Below are 13186 nucleotides of genomic sequence, written 5' to 3' on the forward strand. Positions count from 1 at the left end.
GTTAATGCTTTGCAGCCTGGCGAAGCTTAACAATGCTGTTGCTAACGACGCCATTGAAGCTAACTTAGCAACGGGACCTCACAGAGCTATGCTAAAAACATTAGCGCTCCACCTACGCCAGCCAGCCCTCATCTGCTCATCAACACCCGTGCTCACCTGCGTTCCAGCGATCGACGGAGCGACGAAAGACTTCACCCAATCATAGATGCGGTCGGCGGCCCGGAGACTGAGGAAGTCAAGGTGAGGTCGGCGGATAGCGCGTCTGCTATCCATCTCAAAGTCCTCCTGGTTGTGTTGCTGTAGTCCGCCGCTAATACACCGATCTCACCTACAGCTTTCTTCTTTGCAGTTTTCATTGTTCATTAAACAAATTGCAAAAGATTCACCAACACAGATGTCCAGAATACTGTGGAATTTTGAGATGAAAACAGAGCTTTTTGTATTGGAATCAATGGGGCCGACTACTTCTGTTTCAACGATTGACGTCACGCGCATACGTCATCATACATAAACGTTTTCAACCGGAAGTTTAGCGGGAAATTTAAAATTGCACTTTATAAGTTAACCCGGCCGAATTGGCATGTGTTGCAATGTTAAGATTTCATCATTGATATATAAACTATCAGACTGCGTGGTCGGTAGTAGTGGGTTTCAGTAGGCCTTTAAATTGCAGGAGTATATAACAGACGCTTCATCATTTCAAGCTGAACTTCATTTCAAAAACACTGACAGGCCTCTGAATTAGTTCTCTGTCATGATGAAGACTGACATATTGCACATCAGACTTACTTTTCATGCAAGATGTCAGCAGCACCAGTAGTGAGATGCGTCCATGTTAGACTCATCGTGTCGTTAGCAATACATCAACACAGCTGGGAGATTGATTGATTGATTGATTGATTGATTCTAAAATGTAGATTATGACTCTTACAAGAAATGATTCAATTTGATTCTGACACTTGGGTATGAAGACTTGACTCCCAATTTTTAATTTTTTTTCCCATTCTAACCAATATCAGTGCCTGGGGTGTGGTGGGGGTGGTGTTTGGGGGAGGGGGGCGTGGTTGGGGGCGTGGTTATTTACAGCTAGAATTCACCAACTCGAGTATTTCATATATATTTCATATATATATATATATATATATATATATATATATATATATATATATATATATATATATATATATATATATATATATGAAATACTTTACTTTCAGTGAATTCTAGCTATATATATATATATATTTATTTTATTTACATAAAAGAAATACTTGAATTTCAGTGTTCCGATGGCTATCCATTAGATGGCAGTATTGTCCTGTTTAACTTCTCCGTTCATGATGAGTATATCATTTCGTCCACCGTGTTCAATGGAGAAGTCTGTTCTACATATTTACAGGCAACATACACCTTCCCCTTCGAACTGTCCTGGATGAACTGAAATTCTTGTTTCCATTCGTTTTGGAACTTGCAAGCGTATTTCTTCATCTTGCTCGTCGACGGCGTCGCCATGTCTGTAACTTCCTCATTCTTCTGCTTCGTCTCCTTGGTGTGTGCGCAGTTGTGCACTATACTCTCTAAAATCCCTAGATGTTATGACGTCATTGGGCAAGCAAGCTGTTTATATTGTGGGAAAGCGGACGTGAGAACAGGCTGTCCCCACTCAGTCTCAGGTCCGCATTGAGCTGGAGGGGGCGTGGCCTCCAGCTCCGGCTGAATACCGGGAGTTTGTCGGGAGAAAATCTCTGCCGGGAGGTTGTCGGGAGAGGCGCTGAATACCGGGATTCTCCCGCTAAAAACGGGAGGGTTGGCAAGAATGAGAGTAGCCATTTTCGTATATCTTTGCACAAGTCGCAGATAAGTAAGAATATACTTCCAGGTCAGAGGTGACTATGACGCGCGCATTTTTTTTCCCGCGCATGCGTACTACGTCGTGTTGCGCCGGCAGATGGAGGGGGTTAGGGAGTCTTAAACGGGGGCATTGTTCTGTGTGTGGATAAGGTTAGGTAGGATTTACCCTGGATAACCTTAGTGTAGAAGGGCCTTCAATTGCAACATTTAGGTGGGGGCAGACGGTGCCCTTTAATCAATGCCACCATGTGCGCTCTTACCTATTGCACATGCCTGGAAGTTGCAAAAGCTACCAACTAACATGAACTTGTTTGATCACATCTGTTCCATGATGGTGTATACATAAAGGAATGACATGACTCCATACATTTGCTCTTTGACCACTTCCTCTTTTCTGTCCTGTTTTTGTTTAATTTGTGCACGCGATACCTTCGACTAAAATTTGATTACCATCACCCCCATTTCCCACCATCAACACCTAATAAACTCACCAGTGGTGTCCCGATTGATATTAATATTGGATATCAATCTGATATCAGCAAAAAAAACAAGTATTGCAGGATTTGTGTGACATCACCTCCGATAAAGCAGCCCTGCAGTGTGTTTACTTGTGCAAAACTGGACAGCCACTTAAGTTAAATGTCCTCCAATGAGCACACAAGGTTGGTCTTGTCTTGTATTTAAGTCGAGTCATTTACAAAAGGTAAACATGGTATCTCAAAAAGGTTCATTATGTCTTCTTATTCATATACTTTTTCAAATGTTCTTGTAATCAGACCATACTTTCGTTAAGATTCCATCTAATATACCGAAAATATGGTCTGACTACAAGAACATTTGAAAAAGGCAATCATGGTATAGGCTATAGGCTACTAGGAGCTAGCAGCTACACAACAGCTAAGCACACAAGCTAGACATAGGTATTAAGTGTCCTTCATTGAACTATATTGCAGTCTTAAACAGCACATTTGTCAATACAAACACGTATCAAATGATTATAGTTGCATATTACTTACACATACAAAGTCTCCAAGGCAGATGCATTTTAGAAAGTATCCAAAGAAACGTGTCCGCATCATTGAACATAGTGCATCATGAGCTTACCTACTCCAATTCGACTTAGAGGATGGAATGGACTTGTGTTGTACAAGTCCATTCCAGACTAACATAGTTTAGTGTTTTTCAAACCTACCGTTGTTCACTGTTTAACTCATTTTCGGTTGATCAACCCTTTTCTAACATGTCACACTACAAAATAATAAAAGTGTCATGTCTGTGTGATCATGTTTTGTTTTGGTTATTTTCGGTTTGGTTTTTGGACTCTTTGTGCTCTCTTGTTTGTTTTGTTTCCATGACAACCCATTAGTTTTCGCCTGTCCTCATGTCACGCACCTGATTCATTTGGACTCACACACCTATCATTAATGATGTTCAAGACTATTTAAGCCGATAGTTGCCAGGAAGTCAGCCTGGCGACATTAACTCTGTTTGACTTCTGCTACCCATGTTACTCATGCTACCATAGTTCCATGCCAAGTGAGTTTTGTCTATATTCTTGTCACAGTAAGTGTTTATTTGTTTCATGTTCATAGTTTTTTGCCCAAGTGCTAGTTTTTGTTTCATTAGTCAAGTTTGTTCTCCGCCTTTGTGCGCGCTTTTAGTTTTGTACCTTTTGTTAGTGTTAAAAATAAATAATGTCTTTACCTCCAAGCCATGTCCGATCCAACTTTATTTGCATCTCGGGAAAACGAACATCCCATAGTCCTCATCGTTATGACAAAAAGTATCTTCTATAATCCATGCTGGTATCATATCTGCCATTACTCAAGACCCTAACATTGTTACAGTATTGGTGAAAATGTTCTATCAGGACTCTTAAAACTCACAATTCAGTTTCTTAACATTTCCATCGTGAAATAAATATTGTCCTGCGATATAGTCAATGTTATACAATATCAAGAATAAAATGTGTTTTTTAAGCAATTGCTTTGAAGTGTATTTCTAGTCTTGTTGCCCTCTTCCGGGCAGAAGGGCAACAAGGAATTGCAGCTGGATCAATAGAGACGTCGGAGACGCTGTACTGAACCAAAAGTTGCTTTATTACAAGCGAGCGTCATTACATAGGACTGCAGTTTCTGGGAGGATGTCAGGTCAAATATGAAGAACTCCTGCCCTGGAGAAGCCAAACCATCAGTTATATATTCCTTCTTTCTCTGTCTGGGTGTGTGCTAAGTCAGAACAGCACAACCTGACCATGTGAGGAGGTGTTTGTGGGTGGTGACTGGAAAACAACAGATGTTTACCATAACTTGTAGGTTTGACGTTTAAGATAAACACGGAATCTCCTCGCCAGGATAGAGCTACAACTTTTGCCTGGTTTTATGGCTCCTTCTTGTGAGAGAGCTAATTCCTGTCCACATGCAAATGTCCATCTAAGGCTCTTTCTCCATGGTTATTAACTCAAACCTGGTGGTTTGCTTTCTCCAAGTTGGATATAAACATTCACCATAGGTTGAACATAATATGAGTCAATTAATTCACTTCAGCTTTTTGCAATGTACTTGTTTTACTCTTACACTTACAGTTACACCCCAACTTCTCAGTTTGGTTATATCCACTTGAAGTGCGCTGTATGGCAGTCTTGCCTGTAGAGGGCGCACATCCAACCCACATATTCTGACTTGATCTATTTTTTCCCCCCTCATCTTTGCGGCGCCCCCTAGAGACGTGTCAATGTAACCCATAGCACCCAGTAAGGTGCCTACTCAGTGTTCCATGAGGCAAAAGAGTTCGGTCCGGCTTCTTCCGGCACTTGAAAGCAGCACTTGATGAGGCGTTCAGGTGCGCCTCGTGGCTCCGCTCACGTCATCTAGAGGACAAAGAAAATCCATCAATGAAACTGTAATTGTACAGTTATTAACAGACAGATAATTATCTTGACCCCTCCCAACCACAGTTAAAATCAAGTCAAATAAAAAGCAGATACGATAGCTAAAAAAACCAAAAAACTCATTTAAATAAGGCGGCCTGCACTACTTATGAATAGCACGTGCAATGTTAGTAGGTCACATGCAACGCACCCGCTAATAGTACACACAATTGTATAGATTGCACACACTGTTTAGCACGTGGTATTTGAATCTTAGTAAATAAGGCCCTCAGTGTCCTTCATTGAAGAATATTGCAGTCTAAAACAGCACATTTGTCAATATGAACAAGTATCAAATAGTTGCATATTACTTGCACATACTAAGTCTTCAAGGCAGAAGTGTATTAGAAAGTGTCCAGTATCAAATGTGTCCGCTTCATTCAACTTACTGCGTCATGACTCGTGACCTTAACTTAATGAATTATTGTGGCCTCTAGGTGTCACACAAAACTATTATCATTCCACTTCAACTTAAAGAGAGCATGGAGTGTATTAAAAGCTGACAGCTCTGATTTCAAGAATGCTAATATGGCAAAAACAAATCAATCAATTTCAAATCAGAAACCTGTTTTTTTTTTGCAAAGCACCTAAAAAGTCTAAATACAAGAATGCTGGCCTTTAAAGAGAAGCAACCCTTCAATGTTTTAATGCTAAAAATGTAAAGGTTATTTTTAATGGTTGCAGTACTATTTTATACCGCCAGATGGGAGCAGATCTCAACTCATTCCCTCAGTCCCTCCTATTTCATAAGTGATCATGTGATTAACATCCTATTCAACCTTTTATCGCTGTGTTAGTATTCATATTTGGTATAGTTGCTCAAATAAATACTGTTACACGCACACGCACGCACAGGTAGTGAACAAACATCTGTTTCCAAACCATGCATATATTTGTCAAGTGTGTTTATTGCAAGCACCAGTGAGTCTTTGAAGGATGGAGACATCTGTGTATCCAGACAAGCACCTGCAACGTGCTGTTTACTATACAACATAGTACTATGCAGTATGCTGCATAATATAGCACGCAATAGTAGTATACTGAGAGATGTTCTTCCAAACAATGATTAAACTGTAGATACATCTGCACAAGCTAACAGCGCCATATAACACATAGTTTAAAGAAACAATACTTTTATTGAACAAAACTGGAAAAACAACAAAAACAACAACAAAGTAATGGCACATCCAAATGACATGTAATTATGTACAATTATTTGAACTGATGATCTTGGAATCTGTCATTGTTTAAAAATATCTCAGAGTTGTGCCTTCAGGGCCAGCAAGACCTTCTCTGCTGGCCTAACATAACCAGAATTCATGATCATAATTAAAAATAAAAGTATTTTTTTATTTAATTTCCCTAAATATCTAAAAGTCTTCATATTCTCTTCATGTCATATCATGCTCCTTCCAGTGCTGTTGTTTTTAGTTTAGAATCAGAATTCAGTTAGCTTATGTTGCCATGCTGTACCAAATCTGCCCGGAGCCTTCAGAATCTACAATGCGTCTGTGGGGAGTCCCAAGTGAGTATCCAATCACAAGTTGCGAAAACAGGAAGTGGCACCGGAACCAATACGAGTCATAGAAAGCTACAGAAAACTCATCTTGTAATCCGCTGTGGACAGACGAAGCCAAGCAATGCAGTTTTGGGCAGGCAATCACATTTTGGCACAACACCGGCAAAGAAATGGTTTTCCCGCCACTTTCACCGACTACGAGCGGTACCACTGGCTTATACAGCGTCGAGTGGGTCCTACAAATTGTGAGTTCAAATATTTTATTTCTTTATTTTTTCATGTTTCGTTTGTTTTATGTTATATTATATGTTATATGGGGCGGTATAGCTCGGTTGGTAGAGTGGCTGTGCCAGCAACTCCAGGGTTCCAGGTTCGATCCCCGCTTCCGCCATCCTAATCACCTTACCCACCTTCTCCCAGTGCCACCCACACTGGTGTAAATGTAACTTAGATATTGGGTTTCACAATGTAAAAGCACTTTGAGTCACTAGAGAAAAGCGCTACATAAATATAATATCATGTCTGTTGATCATGTTTTTGTTTGGCCGTGTGCTGTTTATTTTTTGGACTCTTTTTAGTTCCTGGTTGTGCACTCTTGCTTGTTTTGTTTCCATGACTACTTATTAGTTTCACCTGTTTTTGGACTCACGCACCGGACTCATTTGGACACACGCACCTGTTGTAATCATGTCACGATTATTTAAGCTTTCAGTCGGCCTGGCGACATTATCATCACTCTGCTTCATGCCATGTTTACGATTCCATGCTCAGTTCACGCTGTTTGTTTCACCGTTCCATGCCAAGTAAGTTTTTGTTTATTGTTTATAGATTCTGCCCTTGTGCAAGTTTTGTTTCAATAGGCAAGTTTGTTCTCCGCCATTGTGCGCGCCTTTCATTTGTTCTTTTTTGATAGTGTTAAATAAAATATCTACTCACATTCACGTCTTGCCCGCGCCAACTTTCCGTTGCCTTCCGAGAAAACAAACCCCAAAGTCCAAGTCGTGACATATAATTAACTAACTTTATGTAATTGTTTTAATTTTGACAGTACCACGTGAGATATGTTTTAATTGCTGAAGCGGGTTTATTGAATGTTAAATGCGCCAAAAAATAGACCCTTTTGTACGCTGTTGAGGGGATTCAATGAGCAGTAGTGTGCAAGTGTTTTTCTGTATAGTATCTCCAGCCGTGTCCATGTGGTGACATAAATTACGCTATTATGAGAGGTGAAGTCCGACTAAGTAGGACATGACTGAAGGCCTAGGTGAGAAACGCGCAGCCCGCCACTGAAATACCTACCATACACTTTCATACCTTGTAAAAATCTACAATTATATTATCAGAGATCTTCGTGGTGTTCCGTGGACGTTCAAATGTTTGTGATTGTTGGTCCATCCAATGTGTGATTATGTCAAACAAATGATTTTCATGCTGTCAAAGAGACACTAAACTTGCTGTAGTCCAGCATGGAAGGAAGTTGTTATTAAATTGTCAAGTTACAAGTCATTTTTAATTACTATGAATTGTAGGTGACTGCATGCTCATGAATTGGGGGTTAAATCACCAATATAATTCCCGCTGCTGCTCACTGCTCCCCTCACCTCCCAGGGGGTGGAACAAGGGGATGGGTCAAATGCAGAGGGTAATTTCACCACACCTAGTGTGTGTGTGACTATCAGTGGTACTTTAACTTAACATCACAAGAACCACCGAGGCTTAAGCCTTCTATAAACGTAAAACTACCAGTGTCGACAGTTTTAGCCTCAGGATTCCCTAAAAGGAAAAGGACCCCTCAAGCGGGACTGAAATTTACAAGACAAATGGCTTCAGAACTAAAGATTAAGTTATTTGTCCACAATAACAACAATTACATTTAGAGTTTGAGTTTGAGTTTATTTCGAATATGCAAGCATACAACATGATCCATCCATCCATTTCCTACCGCTTATTCCCTTCGGGGTAGTGGGTGGCGCTGGAGCAACATCAGACGTGCACACTGTGGCTACACCAGCAGCACACCTGTCCCAAACCTGACTAAATAATACATTCAATCTCCATCCATCCATTTTCTACCGCTTGTCCCTTTCGGGGTCACGGGGGGTGCTGGAGCCTATCTCAGCTACAATCGGGCGGAAGGCGGGGTACACCCTGGACAAGTCGCCACCTCATCGCAGGGCCAACACAGATAGACAGACAACATTCACACTCACATTCACACACTAGGGCCAATTTAGTGTTGCCAATCAACCTATCCCCAGGTGCATGTCTTTGGAGGTGGGAGGAAGCCGTAGTACCCGGAGGGAACCCACGCAGTCACGGGGAGGACATGCAAACTCCACACAGAAAGATCCTGAGCCCGGGATTGAACCCAGGACTACTCATGACCATACAACATGATACATCACAATGTCCAGTTTCTCTTTTCAACATGTTCGAAAAGGAGTAGGAAGAAGCAGAGCTTATTTAATCCTACCCCTTTTCTTTTACATAACAGTTGCTAACACTTTTGTTCACTTCCTGTTCTCAATTTATTCACAATATACTCCATAAGTAATCACAATAAAAATAAATAAATAAATAAATAATACTCTGTGAAGTAAGTTACATTTCATATGATGAGATGAGTACGATTATTTTGAAAATGAATGAATGGATAGATTAAATAAATTCAGAATGTTTATCATGGTTCTTCTTCTTTGTACTTTGTAAACACTTTAAGTTTGAAGAGTTTCTTGAAGTGGATCGTATTAGTACATTGTTTGATTGCTTTGCTTAATCCATTCCATAATTTAATTCCACATATAGATATACTGAAGGTCTTAAGTGTTGTACGTGCATACAGATGTTTTAAATTAAATTTTTCTCTAAGATTATATTTCTCCTCTTTTTTTGGGAATAATTGTTGTATATTCTTGGGTAGCAGGTTATAGTTTGCTTTGTGTATAAATTTAGCTGTTTGCAAATTCACTATGTCGTGGAATTTCAGTATCTTTTGATTCAATAAATAAAGTAAACCCCTATTATATATATTTTCAAAGTGTTTAGTAACTGGATCAGAGTATAAAAGTAAAATACATTGCATGGTGTTATATTTTTTAGCTAAAATACATCACATTATTCTGTATGCATCAGCATTATATACGTATATGAATTATAGTATATCAGTCCCTCTGGGATTTTGCTGCCTAAAATGCCTAAATGTGCTTTTTCCGAAAGTCGTAACAGTTGTAATGTTTGAGGGTTATTATTTTTCAATAACATTGAATAAACGTGTGATTATATAAATTTGTTATCAATATTTTAAATTTTCCTTGTGATATTAACTCTGAAAAACACAGGATTTAAAAAAAAAACAATTAAAAACAAATACTGTAATAATGTTTGTTTATGCTGATTTAATACCACAGACTTAAAAGTAGCCACTAAATGGCAGTAAAAGCACGTACGAAGAGCTCACTGTTAAATTGCTTTCCTGTTTAATGAATTATAGCCAATGATCGCACTAATTAATTATAATTACAGAAAGAAAGGCTTCCTTATTGTGCCCTGTCTGCTCTGTCGTCCCCAAGTTGCAGACATTCTCTGTGTATGTTTATACTTGAAAAGTGTTTGTCCATCTTAAACATTCATTTATGTTCCAACACATTTACCCACGCAGATTAAGAGCATTTGTGAGCTATTTTGTTTTTGTTAGTTTTTTTTCATAATTTTGAGATGGCCTCACAAACGTCTCTTTAAAAAACAAATGTTGAAAATGTTGAATCGATTCAAAATCAAAATAACAGATTTTATAACCGGATCTGATGCAATCAGTCAACAATATGGTCAACATGTGTTTTTGTATGCTAGCATGTGTGCTATATGAACTGTATGCTGACAAGAGCACAGCTAATGGCTTGACGAATAAACAAATCTCATTTGTGACTTTTTTCCATCTTCAAAGACTCAAACATTCAGATAAACACAGCAGTTAATTAAGGTTGTCTCATCCGCCCCATCGGGGTCAGCTTGGGCTCTGCCGTAGGGCCAAGACGTTGCCAGAGGTGAGAAGTGAAGGAGACTCTCTGGTCAAGCGAGCTGGTCAAAGCTACATGCGCCAAGTCCAATTTCCATCGAGACACCCTGTTATACATATTTAAACTTGAAAACTAAAAACAATGTATTCATTTTTTTTCAATGGACCCCAGCCAGAAAGTATAGATGAGGATACTGAAAACCATACTGGCACCAGTGCTAATGTAAATACTTACAACCAGACCAAAGAACTATAGATACTGGTGCTCATTTTGGGCCACTAAATTAATCATTTTTAAGGTGTACCAAAATGGGACAAAAATGAGGTACAGTTACCTAATACCAGAGTTCTATTGTGTCGATGGGTGTCAAACGCTGGTTTATCCACTTGCACAGACCACTGTGAGCATCGAGCTAAAATGCACAGGTGGAAACATTGTACCTCACCTTTAAAAGTCCCACCAAAAGAGCTTGAAGTTACCAGCATGAATTTGGACCTCCTTGACATTGCAAATATATATGATACAATTGTGTATTAATCATACATTTCTGCTTGACTGGTGCGCAATGTATGCAAAATATCATAAAACCTTGCAATATATGTTTTGCACATTCTCTGTGTTCTGTTTTGCTGCTGGTTTTGCTGTGATTAATTTTGTTCTGGTTTTATTTTTAAAAAAATTTAGAATTTATGATTTAGTTACCATGCATCACCTGAATCATCATTTTTGAATCATATTATTTAAATATTTAAAATACTATACTGATACTATCAACTTACATATAAAAAAAATGTTTAGTTTTTTTATGAGTATTGGTGGTTCAGGCACCACTATCGGATGTTTTGTAATCCTGGGGTTCTTAAACTTTTTGACCTCGGGCCCCAACTTTTTCCATTACAGAGGGACCCTGGGCACACCCTAATTTATGTATTTATATGATTCACATGTGAATAATGCTCTATAATAGACTGTATTTATATTATTCACATGTGAATAATGATGTATAATGGACTGGATTTACTGTATATTATTCACATGTAAAAAAAATACCTAAGTGTTTATTGTTTATTGTGAGCGAACTGTGGTGCTGAATTTCCCCCAGGGATCAATAAAGTACTTTCTATTCTATCTATTCCATTCTAATATTAACACTGAATTAGTAAGCTTACTTTTTTTAGTAAGCGTACTCTTGATTATAATATTTAATAATATATTGATAAGCGGTAGAAAATGGATGGATGGATGGATATTGATTATAGTATATAACAATAATTTAATCAAACCTACTTACAGATTACCACCTTTTCAAATGATGTGAAACCATTTGAAATGGCAAATATTATATTTGTAAATATTAACAAATATTATTATTTGTTTTGTATATACAGGTATATACGTTTTATTTAAGATTTCCCATTTTTTACAACAACACATACAGTATATAGCAGTATACATTGAAGTGTTGCCGACGTAAAGGCTCACGAAACACCACACAAAACAGGAGGAACGAGACAAACAACGAAAGACAAAACCTATTTCAATAAGACAAATATCAATGATTAGAAGAAAAATAAATATGTATGAACAAAGTTAAATATTAAGAAAAAAAGAAACCAGAAGATAAACATCTATACACACACACACACACACACGCACACACGCACACACGCACACACACACACACACACACACACACACACACACACACACACACACACACACACACACACACACACACACACACACACACACACACACACTGTACAAAAATATATATATATATATTTTTTTAATTATTAAAAAAAAAAAAAAAAGTAATAATATAATGAAATTAGTGTGCGTCACAATCATGGCTTGGAGCGTTTAGCAAATGAACCGAAAACAGCAAGGGCAGCATCCAGGCTCAGGGGATCAACATGTTCCTGAAATGAGTGCCATATTTTGGCAAACTTTGCATCAAAACTCAACGGCAGTGCCTTATCTTTTCCAACTTAATGAAGGACAGAGCATCTCTAATCCAAGTTGAGTGGGAGGGGGAGCTGGGATTGTTCCAGAGAGCAAGGTAAGAAAAGCTAAATGGGTCAGCAATGAAATGTTTGGAGGTACCACGCCGAATAACGCCACAATGGGTGAGGGTCTAATATGAATTTAGGTGACAGCTAAAAGCCAAAGAAACACAGATTTCCAAGATTGGGCCAGGGCAGGGCAAGTCCAAAACAAATGGGTAAGAACGGCTATCCCCTGATGACACCTATCGCAAATTGGATCCAGTCCAGGGAAAATGCGAGCCAGTTTGCTTTTTGACCAGTGGACTCTTTGTATTACCATGCATTGTATGACCCTGTGTCTAGCACAGATTGAGGAGGGGTGGACTTGTTTCAAAACCTGCTCCGAGATATCTTCCTCTATTTCTTTGTCGAGTGCCGAGGACCATGTTGCACGCAAATCATCAGTTAACCTTGAGGCATGAACTGATGTCTGTGTTTTAGAGATATTGCCCTTGGAATATGGATTGAGCTTAAGCCGAGAGTTTGTCAGGGTTGCAGGTGGAATATTGGGAAAACCAGGGAAGTGCTTATCGGACAAAGCCTTTAATTTTCAAATTTTGGTAAAACTCCTTTCTATGAATTTGTGGGTTAAATTGTCGAAGGTTGAAAATGTTTCATTAATGTAAAATCACTAAGGGATCGAATCTCGGCAACCTCTCAGGCTACAAAGACCACATCACTAACAGAGGGCCTGCAGAATAAAGGGTGAAATTTAATTGGAGACTAGAGAGGGAAAGAGCGAAGTCCAAAATGTCTTTTAAATTGAGCCCAAAATTTAAGATACATTTTTTTGACAATTCCATCGTCAGAATAAGCTGAAGGT

General features: G+C 38.8%; 1 long non-coding RNA gene across 1 annotated transcript in view; it reads right to left on the minus strand.

Moving 5' to 3' along the window:
• Window positions 1-3849: 3849 nt before the first annotated feature.
• LOC133649781 (uncharacterized) overlaps window positions 3850-13186 on the minus strand; it is a 175596-nt gene continuing 166259 nt past the window's right edge. Inside the window, exon 4 of the long non-coding RNA XR_009826147.1 lies at window positions 3850-4720. This is a non-coding gene — a long non-coding RNA (uncharacterized LOC133649781). The remainder of the gene's footprint in view (window positions 4721-13186) is intronic.

This window comes from Entelurus aequoreus, linkage group LG05 (genome assembly GCF_033978785.1).
Source record: "Entelurus aequoreus isolate RoL-2023_Sb linkage group LG05, RoL_Eaeq_v1.1, whole genome shotgun sequence".
Classification (NCBI taxonomy): Eukaryota; Metazoa; Chordata; class Actinopteri; order Syngnathiformes; family Syngnathidae; genus Entelurus; species Entelurus aequoreus.